We start from the raw sequence: 20,591 nt of genomic DNA, 5'->3' as shown, positions 1-20,591 counted from the left end.
TAAATAAATAAAATTATTCAAAAATGGCATAAAAACATCTAGTTTTCCATTCTCTATCTACAGTAAGTCCTGATAAAGGCTGTTTCAATCCCATGGCCAGGCCTGAATACTCACTAAAAAATACTGACAATATTTAATCTAGGATCTTCCATAGTTTAAGACCTACCATGTTCTCCATAATCTTCCCCAGAAAGAGAAGACTGGTGATTGGAAAAAAAAAAAAAAGAACTGTCTAGTATGACTGAATTGAGAAGTGACCCTTTTATGTGGGAGTACCCCATTGCTTTCTCCAAAGTAGATTCTACATCCCTCTTTTACAAAGGGTCTTTAACCTTTGAAAATCACCTTTTGGTTAAATCAAGCTGAAAGAGCCAGGTATGCCATGGATCTAACACATTGGTGGTGGAGCTTGTACTATAGAGAATCCTATCTGTAGTACTTTATTGATCTCTACAAGTTAAAAATAACCCCAGTGTCATGTCCCCCGTTGCAAGGCATATGTGCATCACAACGGGGAACATGCACATTAGGTAAGAGGAAGGGATAAGCATAATCCCTAAATCACTCAAGCACCCATATCCAGAAGGGAATCCCCAACACAATAGATAAGCCCTTCAGACCAGACTTGGCACCCATAAAGAGATAGGGGGAACGCCTTCCCATTCCCCCAGGGGATGCATTCACACCTCCCTCAGGCACGCATGTCCACAGAGGAATATCCAACATAATGGGAGCGCCCATCAGACAGGACTTAACGCCTATCGGAAGATCGGGGAAACACCTCCCATTTTCCCCAGGGGATGCACCCGGTCCGGACGAAGACAGGGAGACAAAGGAGATCACCGGGATCGCCCATCAGCTGATGCATCGCAGTCCCAAGCACCCATCCGGTCCTGGCTCAAGGGTAGAGAAGCACAACATCCGCCAGCAAAGTATAAACAGGGCACCCTGTCACCACATAAGGATTCCCGTCTTTCTCTTTGCACGCACTCCATTCTAATAAAGCCAGAAATCCTTAGACCTTCTAAGTGAGTCTGTGTCTTATTCAGAGTGTGGCTGCCCTGACACCCAAGTGGTTTCACAAGATATTTTTCTGAGTGGTCTTGCAAGACTCTCATTTGGCATGTAACTCCAAATGAATGAGCAATGTTCTCTGTAGAGAATCTTGCAAAAATATCACAGTGACCTACATAAGATTTTCCATCTCTTTATCCAAAAGGGTATCCTAAACAAGACAAATGGATATGTACCGTAGATGTGATCTAGTCACCAGGTGCAAGAGGACGGAGGGCCAGGAATGAAGCCAATTTAGTGGCCTTCAGTGGTAGAACCACTGAAATGGAGCAGAGCTTATAACACAGCTGAGAAGCTGGCACAGAAAAAGAAAATTATCTTAGATAGCTTCATTGAGCATGCCAGAGAAACACAGGTTATGGATCTTACACACTCAGCCCTCCCAAGCATAAAGAATTACACACTTAGACAGATTAGGTTAAGATAAATAAAAGAATTTCTTACTGACTTTATTCTTTGTTGCTTCTGTTACATCCATCTTGGTGAAGTTCCTTTGTTCTTCTTTTCTTTCTAAATACATAGTTTGCCCTAAACTCTCAGCCCTACAGCTGCCAAGAGCTGTGTGGAAGAAAGGGGCAGAATTCTTCATCAAGGCCCAAGCACATGGCCCTGATGAGAAGAGCAGCATCCATGCTGCCTGCTTGACTGGTGGAAGAAGGGGAAAGAGAGAGAGAGAGGAAGTGGGAGTGGCAACAAACAGCTTCCTCAGAGTTGCATTGTGGGACAGCTTAATTCACATGCTAATTCACATGCAAATGAGGCATGCTGGATTTACCAGGACTTCCAACAAGGAAGAGGAAGTGGGTCCAAATTGAAGGTCCCTCTTTTCCTGTAATGGCCAGCCTGATCACCCAACATACCAACATACCTCATTTTGCTCACCAATCTGGAATTAGACTCTCCCACATATGTAGTCTCCTTAATCTCTATACCCCACCCCACCACATAAAATATTCTAAATGGAGTAAACCCCTCAAACTACCAAACCATACCCTCACACAACCAAAAGGAGAGAGATACCCACTCTTGTTCACTCAACTGTCCACACTTTCATTCACCAGCTAAAATGTTTCAATAGCCATCCAAAATATCCAAAGCCCCTCACCCACTGCATCCTGCTGTTACTAGGCCAATGAAAGACAGCCCATGTCTGTGTTTTCACCCCAGACGCCCTCTTGCTCCATTCCTTGTCTTTCTGGGGAGTAGTATTCTTCAAAACTCCCAAAATTCCTTCCTGCTTCATACTCAGAGCTGAATAGATCTCCCACTCTGCTTGCAGTCAACCCAACCAGTAATGTCTGTTAGTTCTAACTGCTTCAAGTTCAGCCCAGCAGATATCTGCATGAACTCCTCTGTCCTATTCTATGCAGCAATTCCTCCAGGGCCTTCAGCGTGCCATCTTCACAAAGTGGCTTCTTCTCCAACCTCTTCTTCCTCTTTCTGACTATTTGGTTGCTTGTGATCTAATAAGGAGCGGAGTGCCTCTCCCAACATTGGAGATATCAGCACCAGCAGTCTCAGCCTCTACAAAGATTCAGTGGATCTTTTTAGGGGGGAAAGAAAAAGGTTACAGTGGTGTTTAAAATGAGGGAGACCTTCTGAACAGCAGGGAAGGATTGTGCACTGTCTCAATCCATCAGAAATATAGGAATAATAGAGAAGAAATCCAGTGACGTGCATCATTCAATCTGGCCTAAGATCCAGTAGAATGCATTGTGCACAAAACATCAAAAATAAGAATTCAGAAAGCTTCTGATTTAATTCACTAGCACTGCATGACATCAAATTTGTCTGCAGGACTAGCTAATTTTAATGAATTAAAGTCTCCAGGGCCAGATTAATTATATCCTATAAAAAAGATGATTGGAGTTCCTCTAACTGTAGTCTTTGAGAACTCATGGAGATCTGGTGAGATCTCAGAAGAACTGAGGAGAGCATATGTTATTCCTGTTTTCAAAAAAAGGAAACAAGGAGGACTCAGGCAATTACACAAATAACAATTGGCTGGTTTAGGGCAGATCTGCACTTTTTGATTGTATGGGCCATTAACAACTTTCTTCAATTATCACCCTTTTTGTTTCTGTCTAGACTGAGTGAAGGATGGTCCCCTTGCTATTGCAACCCCTGCCCACAGTACTGAAAAGCTTCTTTCCCTTCCCTTTCCTTTTCATATTTAAGTTGTAACACAGGAACATTGCTACCTTGCTTCTGTGAAAGCTGAATTATCAATTCTTTATTACAAAGTTTTCTTGGATCAACAGAGGGATGTAGCAGTTAAAGAACCTTTTCCCTATTGCTTTGATTAGTGGATCAACAGAGCTATGATGGTGCCATATGGGGGGAAAAGGAAAAAAAACACAGAAAGGGGTCTGCTTTAGTGGCAAAGGAAATAATGTTGGAAGGGGGAAAGTGTGCAACCATCTGGAAAAGCATGGGTACTAGTGAGAAGGGGACAATTAAAACAAAAAGGCAGGCACTGGTAGACTGGTCTACACAGCCAGCCAGTGAGACTTGCTTCCCTGTGTAGATGGGAAGGTCAAGAAGTAGGGGACTAACCCATCATGGTTTAGACTCAACACAACCCTGGCCCCATTGTTAATCCACTACAATTCTGAAATTGGCTTAAGAAGCAGCTGGGAGCAGTATGGGAGCACACAGCTTAGGCTACAGTGCTGAATTGGCCTGAGTTTACATAACCAATCAATTCTTCATGTAATGACTATTCCTAGTCATGCAACAGCAATAGATGTCACACTCCCTGAAAATATCTTGGATTTCACTAATACGCAGAAGCATACCTCCTGCACTAAAACTCTAACACTGGGGGAAATATCTACAGAGAAAATTGTTCTTGAAAACTACCCGATGAGTGTTAGACAATTTGTAAGTGTGTGGAGGTTTTATTATCATAAACTTCCTCCATATGAATAATTGTGGCAGCCAGAGTTGAAGCCAAGCTCATATATTACCATAACAGAGAAAGGCATACACTTTTTTCCCCCAGTAGTATCAGCCTACGCAATGCTATACATAGCAACTAAATGCACGTATTTTAAAAACTGAATGCTGCTAAGCAGCCTAGGGCAGAGTTATACACTAGAGAATTGCCAAGGTCCAACCTGGATGCAGCAGATACTTAATAGGACCATAGGTGCATTAAAATGTATGTTGAGACAATTCTAAAAAGTTGAACGAAAGATTGCTTTATAACATCTTTCCCATCCACTCAAATTCCCTTCCTCAATTTCCCTTCCCTTCTCTCTCCCTCACACATACACCTGAGAATTGTGGTCTCCTCACAGATAATTTCACAGACTGTAGACTTCGTCCTTTGACCTGCACTATCTTTTCTACTAACCAATAGTGTTTCTCCTTTCACTCTCCCACATTCACTACTGATATGCTCTTTACAATTAATTCAGAGTAACCCAATGGTCAGGGTCAAGCATTTTGCATGTTAAATCATGCCTGCTGTATATCATGATCTTCTGACCGTCACAGACAATATGGAGGGAGATCTGTAGCCCAAACTTTTCTCATTAGTTTTCTCAGTCCTTTAAATGAATAATCACTCCCCAAATATGTGTGGAGGATCCTTTCAAGTCATTTACTTTCAAGGATATCTCTTTTTTAAATTTGTGAATCTTGATTTTAGTGCAATGAAAACTGGGTTTATACAGCCAAATCCAATTCACATTTATGTAGAATTAATTCCATTGATTTACTACTTTTTCATCCTTCATGAGAATATTGGCTTCATCTCTCTCTGTATCTATGTATCTACATCAACCTATGAGAACCAGTTTGGTACAGTGGTGAAAGGCACCAGGCTACAAACATGGAGACTGTGAGCCAGGGCCACAGAATGACTTTTGGGGACCCTAGGCACTTTGGCTTCAGCAAAGGATCGTTACCTTGTCATGGTGCTGGAGATTGAGCACCTCAATGATGCCATGAGCTAAACCGTGAAGGGCCACCCAGGACTGGAAGGTCATGACAGAGAGGTCAGACTAAACGCGATCCCTGGGGAAGGTAATGGCAACCCACCCCAGTATTCTTGCCGTGAAAACTAAACGGATCAGTACAACCAGAGATATGTCGGTATACCATCGGAAGATGAGACCCCCAGGTCGGAAGATGGTCAAAATGCTACTGGGGAGGAACAGAGGATGAGTTCAACTAGCCCCAGACGTGATGACGCAGCTAGCTCAAAGCCAAAAGGATGGCTAGCGGCCGACGGTGCTGGTGTTGAACGGCAAATCTGATGTTCTAAGGATCAACGCACCATTGGAACCTGGAATGTAAGATCTATGAGCCAGGGCAAATTGGTTATTGGTGAGATGTCAAGATTAAAGATAGACATTTTGGGCGTCAGTGAACTGAAATGGACTGGAATGGGCCACTTCACATCAAATGACCACCAGATCTACTACTGTGGACAAGAGGACCACAGAAGAAATGGAGTAGCCTTCGTAACTAATAGTAAAGTGGCTAAAGCAGTGCTTGGATACAATCCAAAAAATGATAGAATGATCTCAATTCGAATTCAGGGCAAGCCATCTAACATCACAGTGATCCAAATATACGCCCCAACCACAGATGCTGAAGAAGCTGAATTAGAGCAGTTCTATGAGGATCTGCAGCACCTACTGGACAACACACCTAAAAGAGATGTTGTTTTCATCACAGGAGACCGGAATGCTAAGGTGGGCAGTCAAATGACACCTGGAATTACAGGTAAGCATGGCCTGGGAGAACAAAACGAAGCAGGACATAGGCTGATAGAACTTTGCCAAGAAAACTCACTCTGCATAACAAAAACTCTCTTCCAGCAACCTAAGAGACGGCTTTACACATGGACTTCACCAGATGGACAACAGCAAAATCAGATTGACTACATCCTTTGCAGCCAAAGGCGGGGGACATCTATACAGTCGGTAGAAACAAGACCTGGAGCTGACTGTAGTTCCGATCACAAACTTCTTATTGCACAATTTAGGATCAGACTAGAAGGCAAAGTGGCTGTCTGCTGAGACACTAGAAGTAGCCCAAGAAAGAAGGAAAGCAAAAGGCAACAGTGATAGGGGGAGATATGCCCAATTAAATGCAAAATTCCAGAGGTTAACCAGAAGAGATAAGGAATTATTTTTAAACAAGCAATGTGTGGAAGTGGAAGAAGAAAATAGAACAGGAAGGACAAGAGATCTCTTCCAGAAAATTAGAAACATCGGAGGTAAATTCCAGGCAAAAATGGGTATGATCAAAAACAAAGATGTCAAGGAACTAACAGAAGAAAAAGAGATCAAGAAAAGGTGGCAAGAATATACGGAAGACCTGTATGGGAAGGATAACAATATCAGGGATAGCTTTGACCGAGTGGTCAGTGAGCTAGAGCCAGACATCCTGAAGAGTGAGGTTGAATGGGCCTTAAGAAGCATTGCTAATAACAAGGCAGCAGGAGATGATGGCATCCCAGCTGAACTGTTCAAAATCTTGCAAGATGATGCTGTCAAGGTAATGCATGCTATATGCCAGCAAATTTGGAAAACACAGGAATGGCCATCAGATTGGAAAAAATCAACTTATATCCCCATACCAAAAAAGGGGAACACTAAAGCATGTTCAAACTATCGAACAGTGGCACTCATTTCACATGCCAGTAAGGTAATGCTCAAGATCCTGCAAGGTAGACTTCAGCAATTCATGGAGCGAGAATTGCCTGATGTACAAGCTGGGTTTAGAAAAGGCAGAGGAACTAGGGACCAAATTGCCAATATCCGATGGATAATGGAAAAAGCCAGGGAGTTTCAGAAAAACATCTATTTCTGTTTGATTGACTATTCTAAAGCCTTTGACTGTGTGGACCATAACAAATTGTGGCAAGTTCTTAGTGGTATGGGGATACCAAGTCATCTTGTAGGCCTCCTGAGGAATCTGTATAACGACCAAGTAGCAACAGTAAGAACAAACCACGGAACAATGGACTGGTTTAAGATTGGGAAAGGAATACGGCAGGGCTGTATACTCTCACCCTGCCTATTCAACACATCATGCGACAAGCTGGGCTTGAGGAATCCAAGGCTGGAGTTAAAATCGCTGGAAGGAACATGAACAATCTCAGATATGCAGATGATACCACTTTGATGGCTGAAAGTGAAGAGGAACTGAGGAGCCTTATGATGAAGGTGAAAGAAGAAAGTACAAAAGCTGGCTTGCAGCTAAACCTCAAAAAAACCAAGATTATGGCAACCAGCTTGATTGATAACTGGCAAATAGAGGGAGAAAATGTAGAAGCAGTGAAAGACTTTGTATTTCTAGGTGCGAAGATTACTGCAGATGCTGACTGCAGTCAGGAAATCAGAAGACGCTTAATCCTTGGGAGAAGAGCAATGACAAATCTCGATAAAATAGTTAAGAGCAGAGACATCACACTGACAACAAAGGTCCGCATAGTTAAAGCAATGGTGTTCCCTGTAGTAACATATGGCTGCGAGAGCTGGACCATAAGGAAGGCTGAGAGAAGGAAGATAGATGCTTTTGAACTGTGGTGTTGGAGGAAAATTCTGAGAGTGCCTTGGACTGCCAGAAGATCAAACCATTCCATACTCCAGGTAATAAAACTAGACTGCTCATTTGAGGGAATGATATTAAAGGCAAAACCGAAATACTTTGGCCACATAATGAGAAGACAGGACACCCTGGAGAAGATGCTGATGCTAGGGAGAGTGGAGGGCAAAAGGAAGAGGGGCAAGATAGATGGATGATATTCTAGAGGTGACGGACTCGTCCCTGGGGGAGCTGGGGGTGTTGACGACCGACAGGAAGCTCTGGCGTGGGCTGGTCCATGAAGTCACGAAGAGTCGCAGGCGACTAAACGAATAAACAACAAGGCACTCCAAAAAATAATAGCATTAATAATTATATTTCATATTATTTTCAATATTTTCTTCATATTTTTCAGAGAAATAAGGAATAGTAAATAATATATTTTATGCATTATTTTGTAATAATAAGAAGTGGTTGCAAATTGATCATGATGTCTGCCACGTATCATCAAAGTTACTAAATTTTAGTATTCATTCTATGACTACAGGTTAAAAATAAGATCATTGGTTTTTGTGCATTTCTTGCCTACTTCTTATTTTAAAAATAGTGTTTTTTTAATCCATTCAATCTTGTCTGATTCTCAGAGACTGCCTGGACAAGTCCCTGCAGTTTTCTTGGCAAGGTTTTTTGGAAGTGGGTCACCATTGCCTCCTTCCTAGGGCTGAGAGAAAGTGACTGGCCCAAGGTCACCCAGCTGGCTTTGTGCCTAAGGGAGGACTAGGACTCATGGTCTCCCAGTTTCTAGCCTGATGCCTTAACCACTTCACCAAACTGGCTCTCAAAAAAAAAAAAAAAATAACAATAATTTTATTATTTATTCAAATTTGTTATAGCTGCCTAACCCCAACAGTCTCTGGCATGAAAATGAATATTTATTAAAAGACATGAAAATAAATAACTTCATTTTTATTCTTTCTGATTAAATAGGTACAGTTCCTTGGGTCCTAGGGAACTGTACCTATTGTGCCTAATGAATAAGTTGGCCCAGTTATGAGCTCCGGTCCAACCTTTGGGTGGCTTTGGCCCAACGCTCTCTCTCAGCCCTAGGAAGATGGCAAGGGCAAGCCACTTCAGAAAATCTTCCTGAGAAAACTGCAGGGACTCATCCAGGTAGCTGCTAGCAATTAAGGGCAGCAGAAGTCACATACTGTACACCCACACACAAAACAAAATTAAAACTGTCTATATTTAGCTCTATAATTATCTATATAGCAAAGCTTATTGTCCCATAATATTCCATTAGCTGGAAAAAAAAAAAGGTCTTGTCATTTTATTTTTCCCAATCCAGAGATGCTGCAGGGATGCTCTGGAGGCTGCAACAGCTCATAGGCTCCCAGTTGGCCACCTCTGAGCAAAGTCAAAATTTCCCTATATCGATAGTCCTAAGAAAATTTAACATTAGCAGGTACATTGAGATGGAATGCTTAGAAGAATAAATTAAGTACAGTTGTTGACTTAATGACCTGCTTGTAAATTCTCCGAAGCATTTAAGGGGTAATGGGTACAGATGAGTAGAACAGTTTTTCAAGTCTATTTCACTCTGAATTCCATTCTCTGCCTACTCATCAACAGGCCTGTGCTAATCTGCAAATTTAATTTAAATATTACACATGGATTTGAACCTTCGTCTCTACAGTGCTTGTCCAACAGTTGAAAGGCTACCCCATATAGGTTTCCCACATCTCCTTTTGGGATGACATGGGGATATGTGGAAGTAGAAATATGAAGCCTAAATGCTGATGACATTGATTCACTTAAAAATGCAGTCCGAATGAAGCATTTGAATAACTCAATTAATTGAAGCAGAACTCTAGACAAGATAAAGCTCTGCCTTGATGCAGCAGTACTCTTTTAATATTCTTAAACTAGTGGAAGGTACTGCTGGATGAAAAAAATGCAGCACTGAAGTTCTGCTATATATTCTAGTGGGCCATATGCACAATCACTTTTCAGTGGTCCCAATTTAAAATGTTTTGGACTTGATTTTATTGAACTATTGTTTCAAAAGTTTATTTTCACACTGCCAGTGTATATGGAACCAAGTACAAATCTTTGGGCATGCACTTCCCTCATTCTTCTGTATATCTTTATTACTGCTTCTTATTGCCCCTTTCCTATTACAAATGAATGCCTTTAGGACAGGGAGGGAAAAGGTATTATTCCGACTCTTGAAGCGGCCATGTGAACTACCTGTTGAATTGACAATCTGAATGCTGCTATTCAGCCAGGAATGGCAGCATCTCCATGTTTCTACTGTTTGACACAATGATGGATGATTTATTTACTGAACAGCATTGGTGGCCAGAAAATCTGATTTTCATGCCTGCAAATCCATGAAACCTCAGCCACTGAACAGCTTCTTTTACATGTGGCAAAGGTCACCTATCAAGGGATTTTCTCATGTTTTCTGTGATTGGTCATGGCTCATTTCCTGCAAGAAAATATGACTTCCTCGAAGTGGGTGAGTTTGAAGAGACTCACAAAGACCTACAAAATCATTACCTCTCTGTGTGATAACTGTAAAATATAGAGATGACACTAGTGGAGCTAAAAGCAACTGTTTGTAGTTGGAAACTATATTTAATCTTATCATCAGGAAAAGTCTAAGAGCTCCCCCAGATATAAATGCAATGCAGAAATTGGGCTTTTAACCTTGCCACTCAACCTTGTGGATTCAAAAGTGTTTTAGTAATATGCTGAGAATATCTTCTCTAAGCCTTCTGTGTGATACTGTTAGCTGAACACTTCTATCTAATATTATAAGGAAGGAGGTGTGGAAAACAAAATCTTGTTGATTAGATGTATACAAATAGTGCACCAGGTATTCATAGTTTCACTTTATTTGTTTTGAAAGAGCAGGGGAAAATCTACCCTTAGATCCTCCTCATGCTGCTTCCCTATTTTTTCTTGCTGGTTTCTCCATCAGGGTGTTGAATGTGTCTTTCTTTCACTGCAGGATGCGGTGGTGCCAACTGCTGGACTGCATCCAGCAGTTTCTCCTTAGGTACAGCAGACACCTTCAGAGGCTGTGTGTGTGTCCTCCTAAAACTTCCCAAACTTGTTCCTAAGCTGCAATTCATAATGCAGTAGAAGAGGAAAAATAACTAAGCAGGTGGAAAGTATTCAAAGGAATTATATTTAACTTAAATTAATTGTAATTTATATTAACTCGATATTTTTCCTTTGATTAACTAATTGATTAATTAATAATGGAGCATGGCCCCTGACATAAAACAAAAACAACATTTCTAGGAGGCTTCAAGAAAGTTCATGCCTGCAGCTTGGATCTTCTAAAAAAATCTGGAAGCCCCTGAGACAGGATATTCAAGTGATCCAAAACCTCTCATTGTATATCAGTAAACTGTTTTTTTTTTGTCCATTTAAATCAGTGTCCTAGTAAATAGGATAATGTATAGAACCTCAAGAGACTAAAATAACTCTTCTGATTAAATCTGAACATTACTCTTACTGTTCTAAACAAAAAGTATTGATTTATCCAGTCATTTCAAAGTGCTAAGCCCTACTTTGGACAGGACCTATTGCCTCTGTTCCTAAAAAGACCCATTCCTTCATGGAAACAGGATAAGCTTCAGTCTAGGGCTGCACAGAGTTTTTAAGGGATGCTTTGCCTGGACAATGATGTGAGGAAAGCACCCCTTTGAAACTACTCTTGAAAGCAACATGGACCCCACTGCTAATGAGTAAAGAAAAGCTGCTTGTTATTTCACTTCATACTGTTTCTGGGGCCTTTCCTGGCATTTCCAGCCACTGGATATATCAGAGAAGATCCCTGAAGTCAGCTAAGCCTCTCAACACTGTGCCTCAACAAGACCAATAGCATCACCTTCATGGTGCAAAGCATCTCAGCAAGATAAAGTTGTCAGCTCTGCGAGGTAGTCCAGACAGAAAACCAAGACCATGGACACTAATACTGCCTTTATTGTAAGGTGACAGCCGCAGAATCTTGCAAGTCTGATAGCACTTCCCCCTTCTGCCTTTACGTTCCAGAGAACTAGGGAGTGTGCCTTCTGAGACACTTTCTCCACCTCCGTTCCTGCTTCAGACTGAGACTTCTCTTATCAGACTGTTGTCTAGGCTGCAGCTCTTCCTTCTGCCTCTCAAGGTTATTCTCACAGCCCATTTCAGAAGTGCAGCACCTCACACAGGCCTGCCTACTAGTCAGTTTCATAGTGCTGTACCAGCACTGGAAGGAGAGGTTGATTTTAAAGAATTACTAAGAGTTCACAGCAGGCAATAAACATATACCTACAACTGCCAGCTGGACAACTCTCCTGTCTTATTCCTGGCAAAGATGAAATCATAGGAACTGAAACACCCCAAAAACCAGATGTAAACAATAACTTGTTGTGTGTTCTCTGCAGGGTTCTTTTATACAAATGTAGGTCTGGTTACTGTACTCTCTTTCCCTGAATATCTTGGGAAATCAAATTCTAAGAACTGGGCTATCACAAACCTAAAGAGACAAATTCCAAACACAAATAAAAGAAGGAGGCGTAACGATTTTACTGCAATCGTGAGTCCTGCCATCTGTCTAGGGCAGCACTTTCTGAGGAAGCCACACTTCTGCTGACACAGCAGAAGAAAGGAACTTCTTGTTAGCGCTTCCTTAACCTGTGCAGTTCTCTTGTTAGTTTGTGGTAGGTAGAACAAATGGAAACGGGGAGAAGATGCTAGGGAAAGAGAGAGGAGAAGGTATAATGAGCCCAGAAGTAAGGAGAGATGACATGGCTGAAAGAGGCCCTGAGAAAAATAAACAGCAGGCATGAAGGTTATATTTTCCCATCAGAGCTTGAAACCTGGGACACCACAGAGTACTATCAATTTTGCTATGAGCAATAGAGCTCCAAAACAACGCAATACAACATATGAGAATTATTAGCCTTTAAAATGGTATGAGAGACATACACAGACGTGTTGTTGCTTTAGTTTGCTTTTCATTTTTCCTTCTAATACAACATATTTACATTTATAGCCTGCAATATTCTAAAAAAATCAGGTTTGGTAACAATGGTTTCAAAATGAATGTTCAGATGCTTACAACATTAACAGCCTCAGCATTTTCCTGTTTTCATTCAACTCAATGAAAGGAAACAATTGTCCTAAGAGCATATTTACAGCCTAAAGCAAAATAAAAATAGTCCATTTGTCTATCCACTGATAGGTTTTTCAGAGGACTTAACTACTGAAATAAATTCTATTTCTTTCTTTCTTGAAATTAGCATTATGTCATCACATTGTAAAATACAATGAGATTTAGTAGTTATTTCTCAGTTGCTCACTAGTTCCATTACTGATATTTAAAATACTATTTGAAATATCTAGGACACTTAAACCATTAATTTTAAATACTTGCAGAAACAATTTTTCACCTCTTTCTGATCTGCTTTGGTGTTTCTAGTGGCATTCAAACAATAGCATTCTATGATCAGAAAGGTGATACTATCTAAATCAGAATCCTATAAATACTGTTTCTTATAAGTGTACTGGCACACCGTGTTAAACTAAGAATACAACGTACTTTTTCATTAAAGCATAGATTGATGAGTAAACATTTTTAGCATCAAATTCATAGATTATTTAAGATGTTTCTCTTGGTAAGTTAAATGTGACATTTCCATATAATCTGCATTTTTATGTGCAAGTATACACACCTTGCAGAGAACATTAAAAAATATCATTTACATTTTCAGTTTTCTGAGGGCTGTTCCCTATGGCTGGAGAATTTCTAAAGGAATGGTTTATGTATATTTACTATGAATTATATAAATGAATGTGCCATGTAATTTATTTCATGTGCAGTTCTTTAGAATAAACATGAGTCTAGAAGATGAGCATTCACTGTAACTCAACCATCTTGGGGCCATTAATCTGAAATCCACAGCATGTGGTTTCCTGGTTAGTACTCATAATCATTAGAGTACAGTAATTGGGAGCTCCAGAGGGTTGAGAGGTTGGTTAGAGTTAGGTTTTTGCCTTTAATTTCCATCAGCTTCAGCCAGCATAGCCATGACACATCTTATTCTTCAGAAATAATTGAAAATCCAGTTTTCTCTCTTCCAATGATGGATCACAATCTCTGCTTTTAACCAAAACTAAGGAGAAAAGGAGAGATTTATAGGAAGGCTAGTTCATCCTCCCAAGCCTTGTGTGGCGCAGAGTGGTAGACAGCAGTATTGCAACCGAAACTCTCCCCGCGACCCAAGTTCAATTCCAGCAAAGCTGGATTCTCTCTTGGGTAGCCAGCTCAGGTTGACTCAGCCTTTCACCCTTCCAAGGTCGGTAAAATGAGTACCCAGCTTGCTGGGGAAGGTGACGACTGGGGAAGGCAATGGCAAAGCATCCCGCTATAGTCTGCCAAGAAAACATCGTGAAAGCAGCGTCCCCTCAAAGGGTCAGACATGACTCATTGCTTGCACAGGGGACCTTTCACCTTTCACAGTTTATCCTCCCAATGAATGTAGAGAAGGTTGAGCAGCTACTATGATTTGGAGAGTAATTCTCCTAGTAAGATCATCCTTGCTGATAAGGTTGAAGGGAGAAGAATGAAACTAAAAGTAATCCACAATAAGGGATGAGGGCAAATTGGTCTCTGCAGGCATGAAGGAAACCATCTATCTAACAGAAAGAATTCCAAATTTAAACTCTGAAAAAAGCAATAGCAAACGATTTCTGTATTGTTGCCAGGAAAATTATATGGACTTGTCTCCAATATTTAGATAAGTTAAATGCCAAAAGGTATTTAGTTCAAAAGGTGATCCTATACCTACTGGGAAAGAATGCTGAACTTCACAGATATAGAGCTGCAGGTGATAGTGTAGCCAGAGCAAACTGCAAGGAAGTCCTACCACTGATAGCGTCAGCTCAGGCAGTCTTCAGGTTATGTAAAGCCTCACTTACAAAAAACCTGATATTACAGACAAGGGTCAAGAATAGTGGGTGCTCTTTTGTATATGCACAAAATGGGACCACCCAGGTTTGCACATGTGGAAAATGGCAGTCACTATATTTGCATATGCAGCCAATACATGTGAAAATTAGCTTACGCACGGGTTCCTAGAGTAGAACTTTTGCATAACTCTAGGACTTTCTGTACTGAAATAGGAGGTCCTTGTGAGAAGCATAGCCAAGCAGAAGTTGAAATTGTTAAAAAAGAAATGAAGTGCATCTCGCCCCTCTACCAATGCTGACTAGAACCAGCCCCAGAGGAAGGAGGAGATCCACTGTAACACTATGTTCCCTCCAGCCAGCATTCTCCACCCCTTGAGCTGGTCTAGGAAGATACCATGGTCAATGGTATCAAAGGCCACTGAGAGATCAGTGAGGGGCAGGATGGATGTACCAGCACTATTCCATGTTTGCCAAGTGTCATCCACAAGTGTGATCAGTGCTGTCTCTGTACCATACCCTGGTCTGAAACCTGACTGAAAAAGAAATCCCCTTTCTTTAGGGCCCTCTAAAACTGCAGCCCAACTGCCATCTCAATAATCTTCTCTAAAAAGGGAAAGATGAAGACAGAATGGAAATTGTCCAATATTTTGGGGTCCGGCAACAGCTCCTTGAGGAGGAAGCAGACCACTGCCTCTTTAAATATGGGTGGATGGCAGCTTCAAAGAAATCCAACACAATCAAACAGTGATTTGTGTGTGACAAGGAATTGATGTTAACACCCCTACCTGCAGATCGGATTGCCACTGCCCTGAGACAGGCCCCATCTAGTACTCATATGACAGAACCAGCTGGCTGATTTTGCTCCCTGGGTTGTTTCTACCTCAGCACTCAGTACTGTCTAGCCTAAGCCACCTATTCCTCACCCCCACCTCATACGCGGACATATCATAACACTCACTCTTCATAGCTGCTCTTGCCCATGTGGTTAGGGATATAAGCAACCCTCTAATCTCCTCAAATACCAAGGTGGGCTAAGATTACCACTGCTCCCTTCCATCTCTCACTCTGAGTAGATATGTCCAGGAGATAAGTTAATATAATTTTGCAAAGATAATTGTATGTTCATTGCCAACACCTGCTTCAGCCAACATAAGTGTAGTCTCTAATTCACCTCGACATCACTGGATAACAATAGAATTGACTCAACTACATAAGAAGATGGAGAAGTGCAGTCTAGTCAACTGGAGAATTAATCTGAACTATGTCAAAAGCTTTTACAGCATCCAAAATATTAATGCAGCAGAATCCAATCTATCTTGAGTTATGTCCAAAATATCTATTTATAAACATAAATTACCCAATGCTTGTTTATTTTGGATAGATCCAGACTGAAATGGGTGAATTATGTCTGGTAACACTTCTGTAATAGCCCAGCCAACAAAGCAGTTAATACCGTAGTTTATACATTAATTAACAAAATGGCTCTATAACTTGCACAAAATTTAGAATCGTTACCCAGTTTTAAGATCAATGTTATATAAGCTTCATAAAGACAATTACCAGATTTAAATTATTCATTATAAGCCTCTAACAATACTGGAGCCAACAAATCTATAAAAGACTTATACCATTCAACAAAAAAGCCATTTGGACCAAGGGTAGATTGTGGAAAATACCAAGAATTTTTAGTGTCAAGTATACAGAGTAAACTTACGCTAAAAAGAGTAAGATTTGACCTAGAGGACAGTTGGAATCAGTGCAAGGTACTGTACATATTTAGTAACATAAATTATGTGAAAGAGAAGAAACTGAGAAACTATGGGAAGAGATAAGACACATTTTACAAACCAAACCAAAAATAGTATTTCCAAAATTTCACAAGGAAACCTTCCTGTGGCTTTCAGTATAAATTATCATGATAGCCAGGAAAGAATGGAGGATGAAAGCAGGCAGAAGAATGAACAATGGCTACACAGATATCAAGCAACAAAGAACAAGGAAAGGTATCTCAATCAAGACCAACAAATAGAGGGAAATCACACAAACAGGAAAATGAGAGATGCTCTATAAAGGTAAGAGAAGAAACAGGAAAACTGATAGCCAAGGTAAGACTACTAAAGAGTAATCATGGAAATGAGGTTAAAGGAAGGTAGAATGGCTATACTGAAACCCTTTACAGGATGACAGAAACATTAGTAGAGAGAGAAAATATTCAGGAACTGACTCTGCTAGAAACGGAGGTAGAAGCAGCAATAAACAAACTGTCACACAGAAAAGCACCACACCCACGTTAAATACTCATCATGAAAAACTAACAGGATGACCTTAAAACCCTAATATCAGATGATGAATAACAAACCATTGAGAATGGACTAATGACTCACCAATCCCAATTAAAGAGACTACTTTGTTCAAAATGATAGGCCGAACAGGAGGAAAAGAAAAGTGGCGGAAGCATGTAGGAGGTAGGGCGTACAAGCCACCTAGACCCCTTTCTGGGATCTCCACCTGCCCACCCATCCACTCACTCCTCTGAGTTTTGGAGTGTCTGGGACAGCTGTTTCTCTAGATGAAAGAGTTCCACCCAAGTAAAAAGTTACACTGCCACTTTCTCTTTAGTGGGGAGATGCCCTCTTCACCTGGAATGTGCATGAGGTAGAGCAGGAATTCCCCATTCCCTAACATAAGCTTGTATATATAAATGGTTCTAGTTTTCCCTCTTTTCCAGTGTTACAAGGCCCAACCAATTTCAGAGTATATGGTGCTAGTACACACCTAAGCCCTGAGGAGAGAGTGCAGGATTTTTATTTTAGTAAATTTAACAACCTGAGGATTTGAGGAAATAGTTCAGATGGACCAAATTACATGACTCTGAGACCTGCATACTAAAGCTAGTAGTCACTAACCTGTAAATAGGCTGAACAAAGAGAGAAACAGAGAACAAGAGTAGATGGAAAGCTACATAAGCTGACAAAACAGCACTGAAAAGAAATGAAAGCCTTGTGCTCATCTACCTTTTCCTGCCAACTATTTCTTACTTGTTCCAATTCTTCCTGGGTTGTTTGGACATTTGGCTAGACCTATTCAGAAAAATGTGCTTCCACGGTCCTTGTTGCTTTCCTGATTATTTTGCCCTCCCTCTGGACACTCTGGAACAGGGTTCCTCAAGCAGGGTTCCATGGAACCCTAGGGTTCCGCGAGAGGTCACTAGGGGTTTAGTAATTAGAAGATAACGTCCCCAGTGCGCTTCAACTTTAGACTTCATAGGATATTCTTGTTTTTATGTTAGGGCAACAATCTACATCAGAGTTTCTCAAGCAGGGTTCCGTGGAACCCTAGGGTTCCGCGAGAGGTCACTAGGGGTTCCCTGGGAGATCACGATTTATTTAAAAGACTGTTTCAAATTCAGGCAGCTTCACATTAAAGAGGTAAGATTCATTCTTTATTTTTTAGTTTAAGAACACTGTTAATACATATATACAGGCCTACCCATGAAGTGAATATAATTTTGTAACTTCTGGCCTATGAGCCTGAACGTGCAGGGGCTCCCCAAGGCCTGAAAAATATTTCAAAGGTTTCTCTAGGGTCAAAAAGTTGAGAAAGGCTGCTCTGGAACATAAACTTCTAACCTGCCCCTGAATCCATCTACCCAACTTTCATTGGAAGAGGACAGTGGCAATAGTTACAGGAAATTTAAAGTTGTCAGCTAGCCAGCAGGTCACTCACATAAAATTCACCAGGTAGCTTGCAAACATCTAGATCTACTAGTATATGTGTGTACTTGTACAGAAGTCCATGATTCTGAGACTGTATAACCTGTTGAAAGCATCCAGGTAAAGACAGGAAAAGGCAATTTGAGTAGAAAGTTACTATGTTCTTTTAGTGTTTATGAGAGAAAGGACCCTATAAACTGAATTTAATTGGATGTGTGCCTTGTAGCTTAATAAAGCTTTTTTAAAAAATCAGAAAAAAAAATGAGTTGGATCCTATGGCTAGAAATATAACAAATTAATTAATTTAAAGGATGGAATGGGAGATCCTGAAACTGAAATAGTGAATGTACAATCATAAACTGTTTCTATAAGAGGGGGAAACTGGGCCATTAGGCTAGTACCCATTGGCCTGGGTTCTTACTGTACTGACAACTCTTACTCTAGCACAGGAATGACACAGTATGGGGCTCACTGTCCTGGCCTTGATTATACTTGGGGTTTTTTTCCTGAAGAGTTCCTCAACCTAAAAAAGAGTTCCATGTTAATGTCATATAGTGATGAGTACCTTTCAGACATGAATACATAATAAATTTTGGAAGGTGTAAGAATTTTGCAGTAGGAAATAAGCAGAGAAAGAAATCTGACCAATCTTTCTTAGCCCAGATTCAGCTTGCACACGTTATATAATTCACAGATTATATTTCCTATATTTGGGGAACTAGAATATGGCTATTCTGGCTTCAGGGCTTTATGTGACTTAGAAACTGGCTATCTAAGGCCAGTTATTCCTTCATGATATCTACATTCATCATCCATGGTTTTTCTCTGAAAGCTCTTCCCACAGAAAATGAAATTGGAGGGCAGCTTTTACTATTAAGAGAAAAACATTAATAATCCACCTTTTTCTTTCTTTTTTTCTAAAAAACCAAAACCAAAAAGAGAACAGCTTCATAACAGTTGATGTGCTGTGTTTGTGGTTGTTTTAAGCTTTGTTTAAAGTCACTGTTTTTAAAATCAAATTGTAAACCAGAAACTAATGCATTGAGAAGTGGGATAGAAGCTTTTTAGATAAATAAATCAAGTGGTCCTGAATCGATTGAGGGAAAATGCACACACTGAGTTTCCACTGACCTTTATTCTAACCTCAGGCTTGAGGAAAAAGTGTTAACAACACTTAGCCACTCCTCCTGACAGAAAAGTCAGTGGCCAAATTATTCCCAGAACCACTTTGCAACAGTCTTCTAAGTTTTCCTTTTTTCTAGTTATTTTCTCCCACCTTTTGCTGTACCATACAAGACATTTTACCTCTTCCACCTTTCCCTTGCTAAATTATCAGCATTTACTCCCTATAGCAGAATAATCACAGCTTTCAACTTTGGTCTGATCTTTAGGATGGAACAAAACTTCTTACATCCTGCCATTCAGAAACCCAAGTTAACTTTCCCTCTTTGCTTGCCACGTACATGAATCAGAGGCTCCCAGAATAACAAAATGGTGTCAGAATTGTCTCTTTTTGCTAAGCTTCCTGTGTAGCATATTTTAGACTTCACGCAACACAGCATGTTCTTAACTTCAGGTTCTGAGCTCCATCTCTTTCCAATAGCATTCCATACTGTTTTCTTTCTTATCCGACAGCTCGTTGTTTTATTGTTCCTGTAATTTAAACAGCAGCAGGGGCTGATTCATTGGATTTAAACTGAGTCTGTTCTACAATGGAATTTAAGAATTCTGGGTACTTTGTAAGCAATGAAAGGCTATGCAAAAAAAAAAATCAATTGAACATTTCACACAATCTGTCATTACATCTGGAATTTTAGAGAAAGAAACCATTTGATTGGACTGTCTATATTTTAATCTCCTGTTTTATTCACTTCCAAATATAGGAAATATCAAAGGGACTGAACTGGCATTTGTCCAGAAACATTGGCTTAGCTGATTTGTTAATAATTTTTCTGTAAGTGGTTTCAACAATCTAATAACTGCATAGTTAATATCCTATGGCTCTCAAGCAATTAAAGATGTCACTTTTTTTTTCACATTTCCTTAAACCATAATTCCAGCCATGTCTCATTATTTAGGATGAGAAGGGTGAAAAGGAATAAGGGGAAACAGTTGAAGGTGTGGAAAAAATCACTGTGGCTACTGGTATCCTCACCATTGTCACAAAAGAGCTGAGAAGCTAGCATAATATACAATGGATCACCAATCTATCACCAATGGATCACCAATGACCTTATCATCTACAGTGGACAATGAGGTCTCTGGCAGCATAGAATACAGTGTGGATAC

Source organism: Candoia aspera, chromosome 1 (genome assembly GCF_035149785.1).
Source record: "Candoia aspera isolate rCanAsp1 chromosome 1, rCanAsp1.hap2, whole genome shotgun sequence".
Taxonomy (NCBI): domain Eukaryota; kingdom Metazoa; phylum Chordata; class Lepidosauria; order Squamata; family Boidae; genus Candoia; species Candoia aspera.
This window is presented reverse-complemented; position numbering follows the sequence as displayed.